Source organism: Diceros bicornis, chromosome 16, assembly GCF_020826845.1.
Source record: "Diceros bicornis minor isolate mBicDic1 chromosome 16, mDicBic1.mat.cur, whole genome shotgun sequence".
NCBI lineage: Eukaryota > Metazoa > Chordata > Mammalia > Perissodactyla > Rhinocerotidae > Diceros > Diceros bicornis.
In genome coordinates, this window is record NC_080755.1 from 53,130,208 (window position 1) to 53,150,870 (window position 20,663).

Consider the following 20,663-nt stretch of genomic DNA (forward strand, 5'->3'; position numbering starts at 1 on the left):
GTATCTTGGTAAACATATGGTATTTACCTTGTCACATATGCTAAGATAAGAAGTTTGATCTTGAGCTGCACTGTCCAATATAGTAGCCACAGTCCTATATGGTATTCAAATTTAAATTTATATTAATTAGAATTAAATAAAATTTAAAATTCAGCTCCTCATTCTCAACCAGCCCCATTTCAAGTGCTGGATACCTCATATGGTTAGTGGCTACCATATTGGAGAATGCAGATACGGAATATTTGTCTTGTTGCAGGAAGCTCTACTGAACAGTGGTTATCTAGAACGTAATCTGTAGTTCTCATCTTTTAATATAAGGCTGTATAAGGATCATACCTGATTTTTAAAGAATGTTATTAATTTGAAAATTTAATTACATGAAAAAAGACTGAGTTTTTGTTTTGGAATTTTGTTTACAAATTCATGTTTTTAAAGTGATTAAAATGAATACAGCAAAAGCATGTATTTGCAGAGCAGCTTTCTTCCAAGTTGCTTGTTTTACTCTGCCAACATTCATGTATTCATTCAAAAATATTTACTGAGTGCCTTCTGTGTGCCAGGCACTCCTCTGGGCTCTGGGACAAAAAAATAAAACAAAATCCCTGCCCTCAGGGAGCTTACATTGTAACCAGTGGGATGAGAGGCAAATACTACTTCTGTTTTCAGGGCTACATACAAAGCTATTGTCTACCAAAACAGAGACCAAAACGAGAATATTCCAATTGTTATGTTGTTGCTCATTAGGAAGTCATAGAAAGAGGCAAATATTAAGAACATAGCTTCTGACTTTAAAAGGCATTCTCATCATCAACAACAAAAAAGCCTAGCAAAGACTTTGTAAGTATTATTTCTGAAAAACCATATTTGTTTGACAAAGGGCCCAAGGAACTTATGCATATTTTCCAGCATCACCATCTTCCTTCATGGAATCAGAGTATCTACAGTTGGAAGTGTCTTTAGCCTCTTCTATCCCAGCTTTCCTCCCACAGCATCCAGCCAAGTAACTGTTGCATCTCTAGCTGAGCACTTTCGCTAGCAGAAAGCTCACCACTGTAATGAACAGCAGGGGCATGTTTTCATCAGCTCTAATCTACTTTATTATTATTACAGTATCACATATCCATAGTTTAAAGTTTAGAAATAACATAAAAATACCAATTTTAAATTAGTTGTATTCCTGCCACCTAGAGAGATAACCACCATTAGCATTTTGATATATATCCTGCAAGAATTTCTCTACCTCTGTCTCTGTCTCTCTCTCTATATATAATATATATATTTCTATTAATTTAAAATGGTAACATTTGTATCCTGCTTTTTTCTATTTAACCATATAGTACAAATATATTTTCATTCAAATAAATATAGCTCTATCTCACCATCTTCACAGCTGTATAATATTCCATTCAATGAATATATCATGATTTATTTAAGCCCTTATTGTTGAAAGTTTACATTGTTCTAAATGTTTCTCTATTATAACCTATACTATGGTGAACATTCTTGTACATATATCTTTGTGAAGCTGATTAAATTTCAGTGACCAAAATCTAGAAGTGGAATTCCTAGGTCAAAGGTTCTGTACATATTTAAGACTTTTCATACATATTACCAAACTCTGTTCCAGAAAAACTGTACATTTATCCCGATTCCAGCAGTAATGAGAATGCGCCTTTCCCCACACCCTCACCCATGATACTGTTCTTGGGATAACTTTACCTTTTCTCCATTTTTCGCTCATTGGTTCCCTGCTTGCCCTAGGGACAACCATTCTGGTGTTGGAACAAAATTGTCATGTCCCTCCAAAGTGTCCTTCTTTTTTGACTTAACATTCCTCCAGTATGGATTAATAAATTATTGTCAACCTGGTACCTGGCAGATCAATAGCCCTGTCCTTGATCTTCTACTGCTCAACATTCTGATAGATGACTTGGAGGAAGCTATAAAAAGCATGCTTGCAAATTCTGTTCAACATTTAGTGCCTACCAGATGCCAGGCATGATGCACTGTTCTTAGGACGTCAATACAAATGAGCTCTCTTCCCTGCCCTGCAGGAGCTCCCAGGACTATCCGGAGGGAGGAGTGTATGATAGGGCTGGGCCTGGTGATTTCCAACATGACCTGTAGTAAATGATAACACTTGTGACTGAGAGTGCCAGCGCCCTGATCCCTTTCACAGGACTGCAGCTCGCTGATTGGGAGACTCTGCTCTATTCAACAAATGTTTATTTGGCACCTTCTGCATGTCAGGCCCTCTTCTCCAGGACAATCCCCTAGAAACGACTTTTTCAAGTGTTATGCCCTTCCCCCAGTATGGCCACAAGCAGAAACATGTTTCCAATACACTTGGACCCAAGTGTCCTCTGGCTTAACTATGCCTCTCCCTCCTCGGTTATTTATTTTCTCTGACAATTTCCCAAGAGAAATTTTGGCTGGCTAATATGAAACCCAAAGCATTTTGAAGACTTTTAGGCCCCAAACACATTAACCTTAAAGGGAGATAAGCTGCTTCAAATCATTTTGGGAGTGGAATGAAGCAGTGCATAAATACCTAAGATGGTAATTCTAAAAGTCCACTGTGAAATATAAATTAGGCTGGAATAGAAAAGGAAATGCTCCAAACTCTAAAACATTCAGCACTTGGTGATTGACAGCTGATTCTGTTTCTAATATTAAACATCCAGAAACTTCTAAACTGTACTCTGAGATCACCTCACCCCTACGTCCTATTTCCTCCTGTGCCATAACAGCCAGGTCTTAGGTTCACTTTATCCTCAGAGAAGGGGGTTGTGGCACGCACCACGAAACCCTTGTGTCTGACAGGACTTGAAACAAGAAACAACCTCTCTCCACTGTGAGCTCCAGGTCAAATGTCTTGGCTGAGCCAGAAGGACCTAGAAAATGTTACCGTACTTTGAACTGTTGGGTGTTAGATGCCAAAATCACGGGGCCTTCTTTGGTTTGTGATGGGAAGAGAGAAATAATGAAGCATGCCTTGTTCTAGTTCAGATTTATACGTTTTAATCTTTGGATTGGTGCCTGACGTTTTGCTTGATGTCACAATCGCTCACGGTTGATTGGAGCAGAACAGTTGATCTTTGCCTCTGGATTGTTTTATGAACCACGTCCCACTCACTAGAGTTCAGGGATTGTGTTAGGGGCTGGCTTTGCCGTCCTCTTGCTCTCCTTTCTAGAACGTTATGGCTAAGAGGGAGAGAAACGATGTGCCTGTCCCCCTCTCCGCACTGGGTCATTCCCATGTGGAGTTACTGACATTCTAAGTTTTCATTTTCCAAATCAAGTTCTGTTCATACTCTCCACAAACAGCCCCCCCTTAGTCTCCCCCTGGCCTGGAGGTGCACACGCCAGCATGCAGGAGACCCACTCAGGAGGATGGCAAAGGGGAAAGGCCTGTGCAGGCCCTGGAAGTGGGCTGGAGGCCATTTCAGCAGGGAATTCCAAGGCCCTGGGTACCCAGAGCATGGTTTGGAAGGGGGAGCACTGAGCTAGTCCTAAACAAGCCCTCTTAGCCTGTGGGCTCCTTGTCCTGTGAGGAGGGGCCAAAGGTGGCCACAGGGAGTCCTCTAAAGCAGACAGCCCAGCACAGGGGCACTTCTTGTTCGGGTGTATGAGCCATACTGCACAGACACACAGGCACATGCACAGACTCTCTCTCTCTCTTTTTCTTCATTCCTCCCTCTTCCTCTTTTTTTTTTTTTTAATTTAAATTTGTATTCAGATAATTGTAGATTCAAATGCAGTCATAAGAAATAATACAGAACTTGGATATGTTGGCTGGAGTGACCATACACGTATGTGAAAGGTCCTTTGTGGAGTAAGATGAGGTGAGCAATAGGGACAGGCCACGGGCAGGGGGAGGGAATTCTAGATTGGAACCTGCTTTCCCTGTCTTTAAGAAGTAATGTTTGTCAAGGAAGGAGGATACAACCTGTCCCGTAACAGTCTGTTAGCTTGATTTCTAACTTTTAACTATTTAGACATATGGTGTGCGGGCCTCCCTTTGTACCTTTGCCCCACACCCCTGCAAAGGTTAGGGGTGGGCCTAGGGCTGCAGGGAGGTTATTCCTAGGTTAATTACCCCTAGATATCGTCTGAAACCTAACTAGAACAGCCTATTAGGCCCCAGAAAAGGTCCTATCCCTCCCTTGGAGAGCCTTCTAAGAGTCTGGCAGCCACAGGAAGGAATATGCTGGGAGTACTGGGGACGGTGTGTGGAAAACTAGGGTTTGGGGAGAGAGTTTCTAGGTGAGACTGAAATGAAGAACTCTTGTTCCCTTGGGATAAATGATCCATGTTCAGTAAGCTTGTCTATTTCTCTGCTTTGGTGTTTTCTTCTTTGTTCTTGTTCTTTTGGGATTTCCCTTAGCATCCTAATAAAATTCCGTATGAAAAACTCCTGTGTGTCTTGGTTGAACTGAGAGGCTAAGGGGGATGCGTGCTTGTGGACTCAACTAGCTAGGGAGCTCAGACCCTGGGACTAGGACAGAGTCAATAGAACCAGGGCAGGTGGAGCCCTGGAGACACTTGCAACCTCTGCTGCCTTGCCCTTTACAGGATTGACGGAGGATCCAGCAGCTTCAGGAAGGCAGAGCCTGTTCCTGTCCCACCCTAATGCCCAGACAATGTTTGTTGAATGAATGAATAAATGTCCTCAGCTAGCATGGTACACAAAGTAAACACTCAGTACATTGTTGCGTTAAAGAATTATTTTTAAGCATATGAATTAATTAAGGATTACTAACAATATAATTAACAATAAATATAAATAATATAAATATAAACAATATAATGATATAAATAATATAAGCATACATGGTAATAAAGTTGAAATATAATAATTAATTAATTTAGTTAAAATTTAAATAGTAAATAATAAATTACTTAGAGCATTTGATTGAACTTATTTGAACTAAATTTACTCCTAGAAAGCTTGACCACTTTGTCTAAAGAGAGAGAAAAGCAAATTGTTTTGTTACCAAGCTGAAAATAGGGGGATGATTTAAAATAGCTTCAAGCAAATGCATCATAATTTCTTCCTGGTTTTGGCATACGGAGCACTGTGTTCTGAATTGTTTGCAGAGTCTTTGATGAATCTGCCTTTCCTTAAGATGTTTACTTGTATTTGTAGAACAAGTTCATCCACCAAGATAAGAACCATTGCTTCTAGGACAGGTCTGGTCAGGTTGTCTCTATTTACATATTTATTTCAAGTTCTTGAAAAGGTCCCTCGATTGTTGTGTCAGCATATGTGTTTGCACATTTATGCTTAATGTTAACAGCTCTACTCTTTTAACAGATTTACCAAGCCCTAAGTATCTGACCTTTGGCCAGAATATATTGACACGTTACCATGACTCCGCGCAAGGCAGGCTGCAGTTTATTCTGACCGTGTTTTTATCCACATCAATTAAACAGGATAAGACATATAGATCAATGGAATAGAATTGAAAGTCCAGAAATAAACACATACATGTATGGATAATTGACAAGGGTGCCAAGACAATAAAATGAGGAAAGAATTGTCTTTCAACGAGTGGTGCTGGAACAACTGGATTTCCACAAGCAAAGGAAGGAAGTTGGACCTCAATTTTACAGCAGATATAAAAATCAACTCAAAGTAGATCGAAGACCTAAATTTAGAAGCTAAAACTATAAAACTCTTGGAAGAAAACATAGAAATAAATCCTTCTGACCTCAGATTTGGCAATGGATTCTTAGAAATGACATACAAGTACAAGCAACAAAAGAAAAAACAAACTGGACTTCATAAAACTTAAAAACTTTTGTGCATCAAAGGACTATCAAGAAAGTGAAAAGACAGCCTACACAATGGGAGAAAATATTTGCAGAGCATATATCTGATAAGAGACTTGTATCCAAAACGTATAAAAAACTCTTAGAACTCAACAAGAAAAAGACAAACAACCAAATTCAAAAATGGGCAAAGGACTTGAATAGACATTTCTCCAAAGAAGATATATAAATGACCAACAAGCACATGAAAAGGTAGTCAACATCATTAGTTATTAGGGAAATGGAAATCAAAACCACAGTAAGATATACCTCACATCCACAAAGATGGCTACAATTAGGGAAAAAAAAAATGGAAAATAACAAAAGCGTTGGCAAGGATGTGGAGGAATTGGAACCCTCAAACATTGCTGGCGGGAATGTACAATGGTGAAGCCACTGTGGAAAACAGTTTGGTGGGTCCTCAAAAAGCTAAACATAGAATTACTGTATGATCCAGCATCCTAGGTATACACCCAAAAGAATTTAAAACAGGTACTCAAACAAATACGTGTACACAAAATGTGCATTACGGCACTATTCACAATAGCTAAAAGGTGGAAACAATCTCATGTCCATCAATGGATGAATGCATAAAAAAAATGTGGTATGTCCATGTAATGGAATATACAATGGAATATAATTCAGCCATAATACTACAATGCTACAGGCTACAAGGTGCATGAAGCTCAAAAACATTATGCTAAGTGAAAGAAGCCAGACACAAAAGGTCACATATTGTATGTTTCCATTTATATAACTTGTCTAGAATAGATAAATCAACAGAGACAGAAAGCAAATTAGTGGTTGCCAGGGGTTGAGGGGTTGGGGGGAAAGGGGACTGACTCCTTAATCGGCACAGGGTTTCCTTCTGAGGTGATGAAAATATTTTGGAACTAGATAGAGATGATGGTTGTGCAACATTGTGAGTGTACTAAATGCCATTGAACTCTATATTTCAAAATAGTTACCTTTATGTTATGTCAATTTTACCTCAACAAAATCAAGAGAAAAAATGACAATAATCAGGCCCTTGGCCCTCTCTCACATACCTCTGTGGAGCTGCCTCCATGGGAATGAGCCCCAGTCCCCACATGCGCTCAGGTGAGTCCTTCAGGTGCTAAGCCAGTCCTCAGGGTGCAGGAAGCACAGTGCAGCCCTGTCCTCCCATTCACTGGGGCCCGGGAAAAAGTCACACATGCCAGGGCAGTTCCTGATCTCCCTGCGTCCCCCTCCTCATCTTCCCGCAGTCCTCTGCTAAGCAACTCTTAGATTTGGTACCAGGATTGGCTACATAATTTGCGGAGCCCAGTGCAAAGTGAAATTGCAGGGCCCTCTGTTAAAAGATTATTGCAAATTTCAGGATAGTGATAGCAGAGCATTTAAACAAGCACAGGGCGCTTCTCTTCTGAGCCTGCCGTCCTGTCTGCACAGGTCGCCCACCCTGGTGGTACCCTATCCCTGTCTCCTGTTCCTTGCTCCATCGCCACTTTATTGCACTATAGACTCCTTCTCTGATGATGAATGTGTGCATCCTGTCCGAGATGGCTCGGACCACTCAGCTGTGCCCATAGAGCCATCTTCTGAAGCCAGATCAGTTAAATGTCCTCCCAGCCTTTCCCTCACATTGCTTGGGACTCAGTTTGGCTGAGCTCTCAGTGGGCCCTGCAGAAACGGCTGTCACGAGAGCTCACTATATGGGCAGGAGAGATGTGGCCCTGAATGTGAAGTGACTGAGAGGAAGCATGACAAGACTGAGGCCCTGTGCCAGTGGAGGGAGTCGGGCCTGATGATCCCTAAGGCCCCTCAAGCCCTGAGATTCTATGTTTAATTTAGGCTGATGTGTTTACCCCTATTTCATAGACAAGTAAACTGAGATTCAGAGAGGTTAAGTGACTTTAGCAAGGTTGGTTATGTGTTTTATTTCAAGTACCAATGTAACTTAGAAAAATTTAAGATATTTATTTCTTTTACTTTTGGTCATACTGGCTCATAAGTAGTTACCTGCTAGGACTCTGTTAAGATCAGGACTTTTTTTTTTTAATAGCTTTGCTGGCTAAGTTTCAGTTTCATTTCATTTTGTTTCTATTGGTTAGGTTTCAGTTCTGTTTCTCAGGATATTCTCTTTCCTTTGTTAGTGGTATTATCTGATCCTGTTCGTTATCGTTGTTCCTTTGTGCCCTTTAAGCTGATTAAAAGACACTGGTATTCTAAGGCAGATATTCCTAAACAGAAGTTTAAACAGATTTAAAGCTTAAATGCAAATTTAGTCTAGCATTAAGAAAAATACATCTACTTTATTAGTATCATAAATTTTCCCAAAAGCTTGGTATCTATGTATCCATGGCTTAACTTCACTTATCGGTACATTCCTTGCTGTGAAAAGGCCGCCAAGAATCTCTGACGCCCTGACCAATCTAATGTGAAGGAGCCATAACCAGGATTTCTGCCTTTGCTGGAGAGAGCACGGATTGAGAACTCCCTGAACTGGCTGGTATTCTGGCCGTAAACTGGAGGAAGGGGAACTGTCAGTCTCCTCATCCACAGCTTATTCTCAGCTCTGTTGAAATCCAAACAGCCCAAGGACTCCATGGGACAACATGACTTGGAAAGTTTGGGGAGAGGACTCAAAATAGTGACCAACTGGTTAGATCACTCTTCAGACTTGACAACACTTAGGGAAAAAGAAATTTAACTTCTATTTAGACAACCACACATACTTCAGACACTAAATCACTGAGATACTTAAACTCTAAAAATTTTCTGCTTGAAACTTAAATCCTCGATGCCCTCATATTTGAAATTACATTGTTTTCCATTCCAAAGTTAATGTAAGCTCAATGTTGGCAACTTTGAGAACAGAAAAAAAGTAGAAAGAAAAAAATTCAAATTGCAATTCTGCCATTAAGAGGTAACTATTGGGCCGGCCCCGTGGCTTAGCGGTTAAGTGCGCGCGCTCCGCTGCTGGCGGCCTGGGTTCGGATCCTGGGCACGCACCGATGCACCGATTCTCCGGCCATGCTGAGGCCGTGTCCCACATGCAGCAACTAGAAGGATGTGCAACTATGACATACAACTATCTACTGGGGCTTTGGGGCAAAAATAAATAAATAAAATTATTAAAAAAAAAAAGAGGTAACTATTATTAGCATTTTGGTATATTTCCTCTATTTCGTTTTTCTAATCATATTTTTGCATATTGTTTTGACCATGCTATATGTAAAATTTTATATCCTGATTTTTTTCACTTAACGTTATATTATAGCATTTCTCTGTGTTGATACAAATTTTACCAACTACATTTTTTTTTTTGTGAGAAAGATCAACCCTGAGCTAACATCCATGCCAATCCTCCTCTTTTTGCTGAGGAAGACTGGCCCTGGGCTAACATCTGTGCTCATCTTCCTCCACTTTATACGGGACACCACCACAGCATGGCCTGACAAGTGGTGCGTCAGTGCATGCCTGGGATCCGAACCTGGGCCGCCAGCAGCGGAGCGAGCGCACTTAACCACTATGCCGGAGCTGGCCCCTACCAACTACATTTTCAGTGGTTACATAATATTCCCTCATAAGTATATAATGTATTTGCCCATTTACTTATTTTTGGCCATTAATATTAGAAAATATCCTATTATGAATATGCTTGCATTTACAGGTATTTTTTTCTTTTTCTGATTTAGGATTATTTCCTTAGGATACATCCCCAGAAATAGGTACACTAAAATATACAAAAAGTTTTAAGATTCTTGATACATGTTGTCAAGTTGCTTTACAAAATGGTTGTAGTAGTTTACACTCTAAAGTAGCCTTTTTAATGTAAATGTTCCTCATAAAATCAGCTACTTAAAGTTGTTGGAAGCAAATAGTCTGTTCAAAGCAGTTTGCTACTTTATACAAAAATGTGCTTTATTTTACCTATGCCTCTGAAAGGTTTTTAGCAGTACACTAATGTGACCATATTGGAACTTAAAAATCAAGCTTTAATCAGTTTATTTAAGTGACAGGGAGGCATAAAGAGAAGTATAAAATGTAGTCCATGTCCCATAGGATAAACAAACATTACACACAGAATTAATTGGGGGAGAAAACAGGGTCGCTGCACTGGATGGTAAGTGCTGCTGTAGCTCAGAGGGACATGAGACTCACGGGGACTGGACTGGTTGGGGAGACAGGCTAGTTATTTTTCTCTGGAAGTGGTAGAACCTGACACTGAAGCATGGTAAGATAGATAAACACAGATGAGGTGAGAAGAGTGTTCTAGACTGGGAAAACAGGATTTACAAAGATGGCTCATCATAAATATTAGGAAAGGAAGAGACAGCAGGCTAAAATTTGCAAGCAATGTAGACTATATTTGTACACTAAATTCTGATGTTCCATTTCCTGGTTTGTATTCAAAGAAGTCAGTCTGCATAAGCTCATACAATTTTAGAGCTAGAAGAGACCTTAGCTCAGCCCAGTATCTCCCATAGCCTACATTTTGCCAAGGAGAAAGTAGACGTTAGTAAAAAATTAGAAGCTTTATGTCCTAATTCCTAAGACTGTTTCTACTGGGCCCAGCATTCAGGTACACCATATGGGAATCTGACAGAGACTAGGATTATTGAATGCTTTATATTTATATGTTCACACACACACACACACACACAGAGCATTCTTACAGAGCCTGGGAAAATAATGGAGGGGAAATTCCAGGTAGGAGTGATTATGTAGATGTGAAGAGGTGACTGAATTTTGAACAGCTTCAAAGTTTAGTTCCACACCTGTATTAGGATATTTTGTATGGAATGATTAAATTGTATAACTTACTATGGGAACTATTTGTATCTTGTATACATAAGTATAGTTATCGAAAGTCTAAAAAGAAAATCATCATGTAAATTAAACTTTTTCTTTAACACTTAATACACAGAAGTCACTCTGCTAAATTTTATAAGGAATGCAATAAATAATAAGGTGGAGGATGTAGCCCCAAGCAACTCACAATTTAACTGAGGAAATAAGATATAGAAACATATATCTACAAGTGCAAAATTATTTGAAACAGACAACTTTTATTTAACTTCTATTACCTAATCAGTGTCTTACAATGAGTGGGCAGTCAACACATATTTGCTAAATGAATGAATGAATGAAGGAGAAAAAGACCATTTCTAGGTGGGAGAGCCATTGTCCTCAAGGATGGTTAAGATTTAGAAGAATGAGGAGGAGATAAGAAACATTCCAGACAAGGAATAAAACAGAAGCTTAATGTGCCTATTCTTGGGAAAACATGTTCTTTGATCACTAAAAATTAACTTTCCAAAATAGATAAATGTGGTATAACCAGATGTGTGTACATACATGTAGCATAAAATTAACAGTACACCTCTCCAAGAGGTAATTTTAGGGAAAGAGAAAAAAATATATTCTAAAAGATAGCATTTAAAGCAAATAAACTATTTGTCCTCCAAAAGATAAACAGAACTAAATGAAAACCATACCCTAGAAACTTTCCCCCAATTATATTGCTATAAACTAGAACACTCAGGATATTAAAGATTAATGATCACACAGTCACAAAATACTAGTGGATGCTGATTCTCTTCTGGTGTAAAAGGTATGTAAGTTCAGTTCTGTGTGATTGCACGGGGGCAAAGGTGTTGCAAGTATACACAGATCACTCACTCTGCACACACTATCTTTGCCCAAAATAACCCTCTGCACCTTTTATACAGTGAAAGAATTAGAGCCATTATTCTAAGCACTAGTCCCTAAAATATAAAGGCTTTCTTTCGGTTTTCAAAAATTTTAAACTATAAGAAAAGACACATGCTACTCACAGATGGCAGAACACATGTAAAGAGTTTTTGTTATAATTTTCTTTTTCTATTAAAAGCATTTGTGTTTTTTAAATGAAAAGGGGCTTAATAGTTACTTAATCTAAATTCTGAAAGTTGTTTGGAGATGAATGTAGATACATGATAACATAGTGTAAAGGACAGAAAGTGGGGGGAGTGTTTACACTCCCTATAAATGGTAAATGAACCTATAAATTACAAGGCAAATGAACGTACGTATGAACCTCAGCAGTGGTAAATTAACCTATATATAATAAGATTTCAACGTTCTTCATGAAGCAGAAACAACATTAATTAAAGTAGGCTATGAAAAGTTACAGATGTATATTGTATCCTTACAGAAACCACCGGGGCGGGGAGAGGTAAGGGCGGGATTGCCAGAGTGACTGAGGGAGAAGCACAGCAAATCATTTTCCCAAAAAGTAACAATAAAATTGGACAAAACTATCAAAAACAACAATTTCAGTACTCTGTAAATTGACCAAAGTCATACCAACAAGTTGAGAAGAATTTATTCAAGATAAACTGCTGAATTTCAGTAAGGTCAGTGGAAGTCTGCGATGTTTTACCCTGAGGCTGCTTCCATCCATTCCTTCCCCCAGCTCCGTGGTGAGGTAGTTCTACTCAGGCAGAGTAGGTGATCAGAGGCAGCTGCCAGAGAGGACTGAATCCAGCATCATATAAAAAGAATTGTACATTATGACCAAGTGGGATTTATCCCAGGAATGCAAGGTTGGCTCAACATCTAAATATCATTTAATATAATAATATAATAGAATAAAGTACAAAAAAACCTCATGATCACCTCAAAAGACCCAGGAAAAGCATACAACAAAATCCAATACCTATTCATGAAAAAAACTCTCAGAAAATTAGGAATAGAAAGGAACTTCCACAATCTACCAAAAGGTATTTATGAAAAATGTACAACTACCCTTAAGCTCAATGGTGAAACCACTGAATTTTTTTCCCACTAAGGTTGGGAATAAGTTAAGGATGTCCACTCTCACCACTTCTATTCAACATTGTACTAGAAATTCTAGCCAATGCAAACAGGGAAGGAAAAAAAAGGCATACTGACCAGAAAGGAAAAAAGTAAAATGTCTTTATTCACAGACTCATGATTCTATATGTAGAAAATCTTAAAGAATACACACACACACAACTACTAGAATGAACAAGTCAGCAAAGTGTGGGATACAAGATCAACATATAAAAATTAATTGTATTTCTAAATACTAGCAATGAACAATTCAAAAATAAAATTAAGAAATCAATATAGTCTTAAGTTAAAAATGTAGCACCCCCAAAACTACAGTGTATGAGATATATACTCTGCACAAATATACACACATATATGCGTGCATACTCACAGAAATACAATCACAGGAAAATATTGGAAACCAATTGTATAGTAGTTACCTGCAGGCAGTGGAATTAGGGCTAATTTAATATTTTTCATTGTAATCAAATTTTTTTATTAATCAAATTTTTAGTAATGAACACATGTGGCTTTTATAGTCAGGAAACAAATGATAAATGTTATTTTAAATTCTTTCAGTCCTTAACTTGAATATATTTCACACTCTCTAGATGGTATAGTAGTTGAAAAAGTAGTTTTGGGTGGCCAATCAGGGTTTGAATCATGACTCAGACACTTTCTAGCATGAGACTTTGGGAAAACAGCTTAACCTCTCAGTCTCAGTTTCCTCGGCTATAAAAGGGCATACATCTAAAGAATGTTATGAAGATTAATAGAAACTATGTATAAAGTGGTTAGTACAACAGCACAAAATTCCGTACTCAATAAATGGTCTTTATCCTTGTTGCTGTTGCTCTGTTTAGAGAGACGTATGCTTTGCTGTGAGGAAACGATTCTTTTCTCCCAGCTTTTATTACTTTGCTCTGTCTGACTTCTTCAAGTCATGAGACTAGGGAACACACTGGCCAATAAAGATTAGGATGGAGCTGGAGATGATCATGGCAACTCTTTGCATTATTAGAGCAGCTCCACCTTTGAGTCATTCAATTGATACATGAAATCAACCCAAGTTGAGTCACTGCTCAAGTTCACAGGCAGGATGTGCTAGAGAGGTGAATTGTGGTGCAGCCATGGCCAGAGCTGTCCCGAATGGGGAGCAGAGGCTAGGATGAACCTAGTGTGGTTTTCCTCCTTGTCATTGGACATTTAACGCTTGAGAGATCTTGTACCCAGAGGGCTGGGTGTGCAAGCAGAAAGGGTGCTACGGGAGGGATTTTGAGAACTGATAATGCGTATGTGAGTCTTAATTTAGCGCCATGCAGTCATCTCCTCCAAATGGCTTACTGCCTGAGTCACCAAGTGAAGCCCAAGACTCCTCAGAGGTTAGAAGTCAGGAAATGACAATTTAGTCAAATTTCTTCTATCATTTCTAACCCTTCTAGCATCATTATCCAAAGCCTTCTGATAGAATTGATAGAATTGAAATAGTTCTGTAGGTCATCCAAATTTCAGTAGCAACAGTGACATACAACATGAGTTTGCTAATTTTACACAAGCAAGTTAAATCTGGAAAACAGTAGAACTATGTAGATGGAATCTTAGTGTCTGGGCTTAGTTTACATTTCTGTAAAATAAAACTGTTCTCATGCCCTTTGTAATAGTTAGATATTTGAGACTTACGATGAAAAACCTTTCAAGTTGTAAATGTTGATGGAACATTTTAAATACAAATGTTGCATGCAAGAAAAATAAACTTTGACTTGAAGTTTAATAGCAAAATAAATATTTCAAGTATAATCAAACTATAAAACCAGTGTTCTGATGTATTGATATGCTCTGAGACAAATGTGGCAAGAGTATTGTTTAATTTAGGTTATAATTGCTTTACTTGTATCTGCATAGTTCCATCATAATCAGTTGAAAAAGTGAAAAATAAAACAAATATTTTTCTACATCATAAACAAATTGGATGGTTTTTAAATGAATAATTTTTAAGTGAACTAAAGAAATCCACCATTTATTTTAGCATGATTTAAACATAATTTTTGTTTTAAAAGTAAAGTTTTTAAAAATTAATTAAATCTTATATAGCATCAGTTGTTTATGGGGTTTAAGTAAGAGTCTTTAGTATGTATTTTCCTCTTTACATAAAGGTTTGTAACTAGCCCTCTAAAGTAGATGAGTAATATTTAAAATTTTGTAGAGTTTAAAAAAAATTCTTCCCAATAGTTTTTTTTCCCCAGAAAGAGTAGCATTCTTGAAATGGTATTGTTTGGGTCTAAATCATTGTTTAAGTTTACAATGGTGTATAAATTAAAATGATGTCAAAGAATAAGAATAGTAGGCTGCTCGAGGCACCATATATAGGCCAGGATCCAAGAAAGTGATCTTGTTTGTTTACCCAGAATTGATAAGATTCAGGGGCAGTGACCCCTCTAACTAAACTTACAAGAGACTAGTAAACCAGACTGTCAATATATTTATTTCAATGTGGGATATCTCTTTCTTGGGAGTGGATTATATATCTCCATTCTCCAGTGTGTCCTGTTTCCCAGCATTAAGTCAAGGGGAAACCGCATTGCTAATCAAAAGGCTGTATCCCGAGTCAGACTCACAGTGTGAAAATTGCCTGGTCTCAGAGACTTTTCATGAGGGTGATGGAAAAGCCCAAAGGACTAAGTCTTCTCCAGGACAGAGTATGTCTCTCTAGTGATGGAAAAGTCATATCCACCCAACACAACGGCTGTTTACATTGAAAAGTTCTGCATCAACCTTAACAAATGCATAGGCTGGTTTTTTTCCTATTTTATTTTTTAGTGTTTTCATTTTTCCTATTTTAGTTTACAAGCAGTCACCTTAAATTCTTTTTGAAAGAAGGCAGGTAATAAAAAAATTAATTAATTAAGATAATTTAATTACAACGTACTCCACATGGAACACCATCCTCCTTGTACTTCACCATGATGTCATGTAGTTCGCTTCCAGCGTGATTATTTTGCACCCTTCTTTGGGAATGTTTCTGTCTAGAGATGACCTTGCTTGCATTTGGCTTTGTCCCAGGTTTCCTTCGGAACACAATGACAAACTGACTCTTGGGACACCTTCTGACTCTGCAAGCCATTACAAGTTGATTCTAACCAGCTTCACTCTCTGATTTTTTGAAAGGTCAATATACTGAGGAAACAAATTCAGAAAACCACTTCTCCGTTAAGCTGCTATGTTCCTTTTACAAATCTTATTATTCTATTCTATAGATAGTTTTAAGGGGACTTTGATTACTGTCTCGTCTCATTTACAAAACAAGGTAAACAACTTTAAACGTGTTAAACGCATTCATAAATTTAATATATTTTCTTTTTTTATTCATTCTGTGGATGTGTATCTATCTCCATTTTTTCCACTTTATTTTGAAAAGAAAAAATTGTACTTACAGAAAGCTGCAATAGTACAATGTTCGCCCATATACCCTTCACCTAAATTTGCCTATTGCTAATATTTTGCCACATATGCTTTATTTCTCTCTATATAATTTTTTTTTTTTTTTTTTTTTGTGAGGAGATCAGCCCTGTGCTAACATCCGCCAATCCTCCTCTTTTTTTGCTGAGGAAGACGGCCCTGGGCTAACATCTGTGCCCATCTTCCTCCACTTTATATGGGACGCCGCCACAGCATGGCTTGCCAAGCAGTGCGTCGGTGCGCGCCCGGGATCCGAACCAGCGAACCCCGGGCCGCCGCAGCGGAGCGCGCGCACTTAACCGCTTGCGCCACCGGGCCGGCCCCTCTATATAATTTTTAAATTAAAAAAAATAAGTTGTAGATATCATGACATTTCAACCTTCAGTGTTTCAGAATGTACCAATTGAAAAAAAGGGCATTTTTCTATATAACCACAATGTCATTATCTTATCCAAGAAAGTTAGCATTAATACAGTAACCATATCTAATAAGAAGTCCATATTCAAATTTACCTAATTTTCCCCAAATTATCTTTTAGAGTTTTGTTTTTAATCCAGGATCCAATTATAGATTATGAATTACATTTGGTTGTCATGTCTCTTTAGTTTTCTTTAATCTAGAACAGTCCCCTGCCTGTGTTGCTTTTATGACATTGATATTTTTTAAGGTTCAGGCCAATTGTCTCACAATCCAGTCCCACAATAATATCCCACAATCTAGATTTGTCTTATTTCCTCATGATTAGATTCAGTGTGAAAATTTTGGCCAGAATACTGCAAAAAGTCTGTACTTCCAATGACATCTATGACATAAGGAAGAATATTAGATTGTCCTGTATTGGTAATGTTAATTGTGACCACATGGTTAAGGTGGTATCTGTTAGATTTACCCATGTAAAAGTACCTTTCTTCCCTTTTAATTAAGCGAGGTGTTATTTTGAGAACATGTGACTCTTTCCCTTCCCAACAACTTTCACTCAATGGTAAAAATGCCTGAATCAATTCTTACATTTGGTGGTTGCAAAATGAGACTTTCCTTTTAAATTTTTTAGCTGGCCTTCTTGGGTAAAGAAGAACTTTCTCTGCGCCCTCCTCTACCCACCCCTCTCCCGGTTTCTTTTGAGAATCCCTATGGACTTGGATTCTTTTTTTATTCACTGGTATCATCTTCTTCTTCTTCTTTTTTTTTTTTGTGAGGAACATCAGCCCTGTGCTAACATCTGCCAATCCTCCTCTTTTTTTTGCTGAGGAAGACTGGCCCTGGGCTAACATCTGTGCCCATCTTCCTCCACTTTATATGGGACACTGCCACAGCATGGCTTGCCAAGCGGTGTGTCGGTGCGCGCCCAGGATCCAAACCGGAGAACCCTGGGCTGCCTCAGCAGAGCGCGAGCACTTAACCGCTTGTGCCACCGGCCAGCCCCTCATCTTATTCTTTTTGATACACAAATTCTGCCAGATTTGGCCAGTGGGAGCCCCTTCATGTGCCAATTTTTTAGAGTTTATTGGCTCTTGTGTCCTTTTTTTTAATTGAGGTCACACTGGTTATAACATTATATAAATTTCAGGTGTATATCATTATATTTCAACTTCTGTAGAGACTGCATCATGTTCACCACCAAAAGTCTAGTTGCCATCAGTAACCGTACACATGTGCCCCATTACCCCTTCTGCCCTCCCTCGTGTGTCCTTTTGACATACCCCAATCATTCAGGATTTCTGAACAAATTGGCAAGAAGTATGGGCTTTCCTTTTTGGGTTACTGATCAAGATCTATCCAGGGAGCTGGCAAAGGTATCCCCCAAACAACAAAGGATTTTTGTGAGAAGGCTGGATACTTGAAAAAAAAAAATCAAGTTTCTTATGTGAAGGTGAAAGAGTAAGAGATGGTGGGTTTAAGCTGGGTTGACAATCAACAGTTCACCATAATTTGATGTAACCGTATATTTAAAGAAGTACACAAATTCAACAAATTCCACTCCAGGGAACACTGCTGGAACCGTGGTTATTTTTCTATCTAGCAAGCCAACCCTCTGGGACTTCAATTCCACCTCTCCACGGGTCCCTAGAAGGCAATGTTGTCTTTTTGGGAGACAGCTCGTGCCTTTCTGAATGGTTGGGCAAAGTCTATTTGTAGAGGTCTCATAGGCAAGTGCCTAACGTCATCCAGTTCCTTAATTTCTAACACAAGCAGGTAGTGTGAGGATTTTCCAAGCCAACCCACTTTAGAATCAAGCTCATCTCCGGACATGCTTCAAAGATTCGTGGATTTCAGGGTTTCTCTAAAAGTTTCAATGGACAAACGGGAGAACTTCGGCAGCCTGGTCAATCTAAGTCACTGTGAACTTCTCTGACAAATGGAACCACAACTCCAGGGAGACTTGGAATTTAACCCAACACTAGTCTTCCAGAAAAGGTGCCATACACCATAGTGCTGGGCATGGAGTCCCAGCTTACCAATGGGAATACTGTCACAGCGTCAATACTGATGATTTCTTTCTATCTCAAATCTCGTAGGGTGTTTTTGCAAACTTTACAAAAACTTTTCTTAATTTGAAATATACAATTTTCCCCTTGAGTTGTGTATTGATGAATAATTTACCAGCGTTTGCAAGACCTTTAGACCAGCTTTTTAATTGTAATCTTTGGAGACAACTCAGTATTTAATATCTCTCTTAAATGTGTGATCTAACTAAACAAAAATATGTGATCTAACTAAACAGAAATTTATTTTTGAGGTAGCTTAAACCCATGACAATTTAAGTGATCAAAGCTACAGATTGTAAATACAATGATCTTGGCCACATGTTGGTTGCTTCCCCAGCATCCATGTTTCCCTTCCTCTTTTCCAACAGCCTCGGATTTTTGCGGGGAACTCACATAATTCTGAAGAAGCTGACTTCACGCTCTGGCTCCAGTGAATGATCAGGAATGGGCATGTACCCTAAGCCAATTCAGTTAGAATGAATCTCAGGACTAGTCTGGCAATGTTGGGAGGCACATGTTTTCTTTTCCCTGCTAGATACAAACAAGGATTCAGGTGACCCCAGGAAATGCTGGCAGTTACTTTTGGTTCCTGAAGCATTATTCATTCATTTGTTTATTCAGCAAACATTTATTAGCATCTCCTTTGTTCCAGATGTCAAAATACAAAATGGAATAAGACATGGTCACTGGTGTTAAGATATTTATATTCTAATGGAGGAAACAGACAGGGAGCATAATCAGAGAGGGAGCAAATAAGTCAACATTCACAAAGACTGAGAGAACAAATTCTCGGTATGGATCGGAGTGGCTGCTTCAGGATCTCATCTGAGGTGGAAGTGGCTGTATCTGGGCATCGTTTTTTTTGTTTTTTTTTTGTGAGGAAGATTAGCCCTGAGCTAACACCAATTGGCAATCCTCCTCTTTTTGCTGAGGAAGACTGGCCCTGAGCTAACATCCATGCCCATCTTCCTCTACTTTATATGGGACGCTGCCACAGCATGGCTTGACAAGCAGTGCATCAGTGCACGCCCAGGATCCGAACATACGAACCCTGGGCCACTGAAGCGGAGGCGCGCACTTAACCACTATGCCACCGGGCTGGCCCCCTGAGCACTCTTTTTATGGAGTTGATATCATTATTCATCTCCTCTGAACCATCCAATTAACTATGGTTTTCGTGAAATTTCTTGCAGTAACCCAATTGCAAAAGAGAGGGTTGCAAAGTCTCCTCAATCTTCAATCAGTGCCTACTGTCTTAATCCAAAATACAACCTTAACTTGAAACCAGTCTTCTGGTTACATATAAATATTTGGACAATAAAGTCAATAATACCATCTTTCATTGTTAAAGAAGCAAATAGAAGAAAGTATATTGAATATGCATTAAATATCATATAGAGACAAGAGACAACAGCACTTTGTGTCCTTAAAGATGTCTTTTATGGGATATATCCCTCTAAGAAAGATTTGGATACACACACACACCCACCATCACCACAGTAATACTATCTGGCCCATCTGAATGATTATACAGGGAATATATAAAATAGCAGAGAACCTAGAGCAAGTGTTCTCAACAGGTAGGCCTAGTGGGAGGAATACCTTCCTGGGGTGTCTTATTAGAATCATCTGGGTAGTTGTTCTCAACTAAACACACCTACACCTCATCCTGGGATTTCCATCCGGGCCCCTCCCTGAGAAGCAGTGCAGTAGTGCAGCATTCTTCCTGAATGAGTTCTCTCTCTCAGTTATGATAGGGTGGGGAAAAGTGCAGCCCTGGTCTAGTGAGTTGCAGAATGGAGAGAGGGCTCTGAAACAATGCGCTGGGGGGATAAACAGCAAACTGTCCAGCTGATGGATGATAACCAGAATCATGAAATCATAGTATATATGTCATGTATGCATAGAAGCTTTGATCACTGCATTTTCTAATATTGGCCAAAGACAGAAGGACAAAAGTCATCATTATGACTCTTCATCTGAACTCTGATGTAAAATTTATGGATCAAGTAAAGTGGAGAGCTCATTCCAAATGGCTTCTTGTTGCCAAAGAAAATGTAAAGACCTTTTGCCTGGGTCACATAT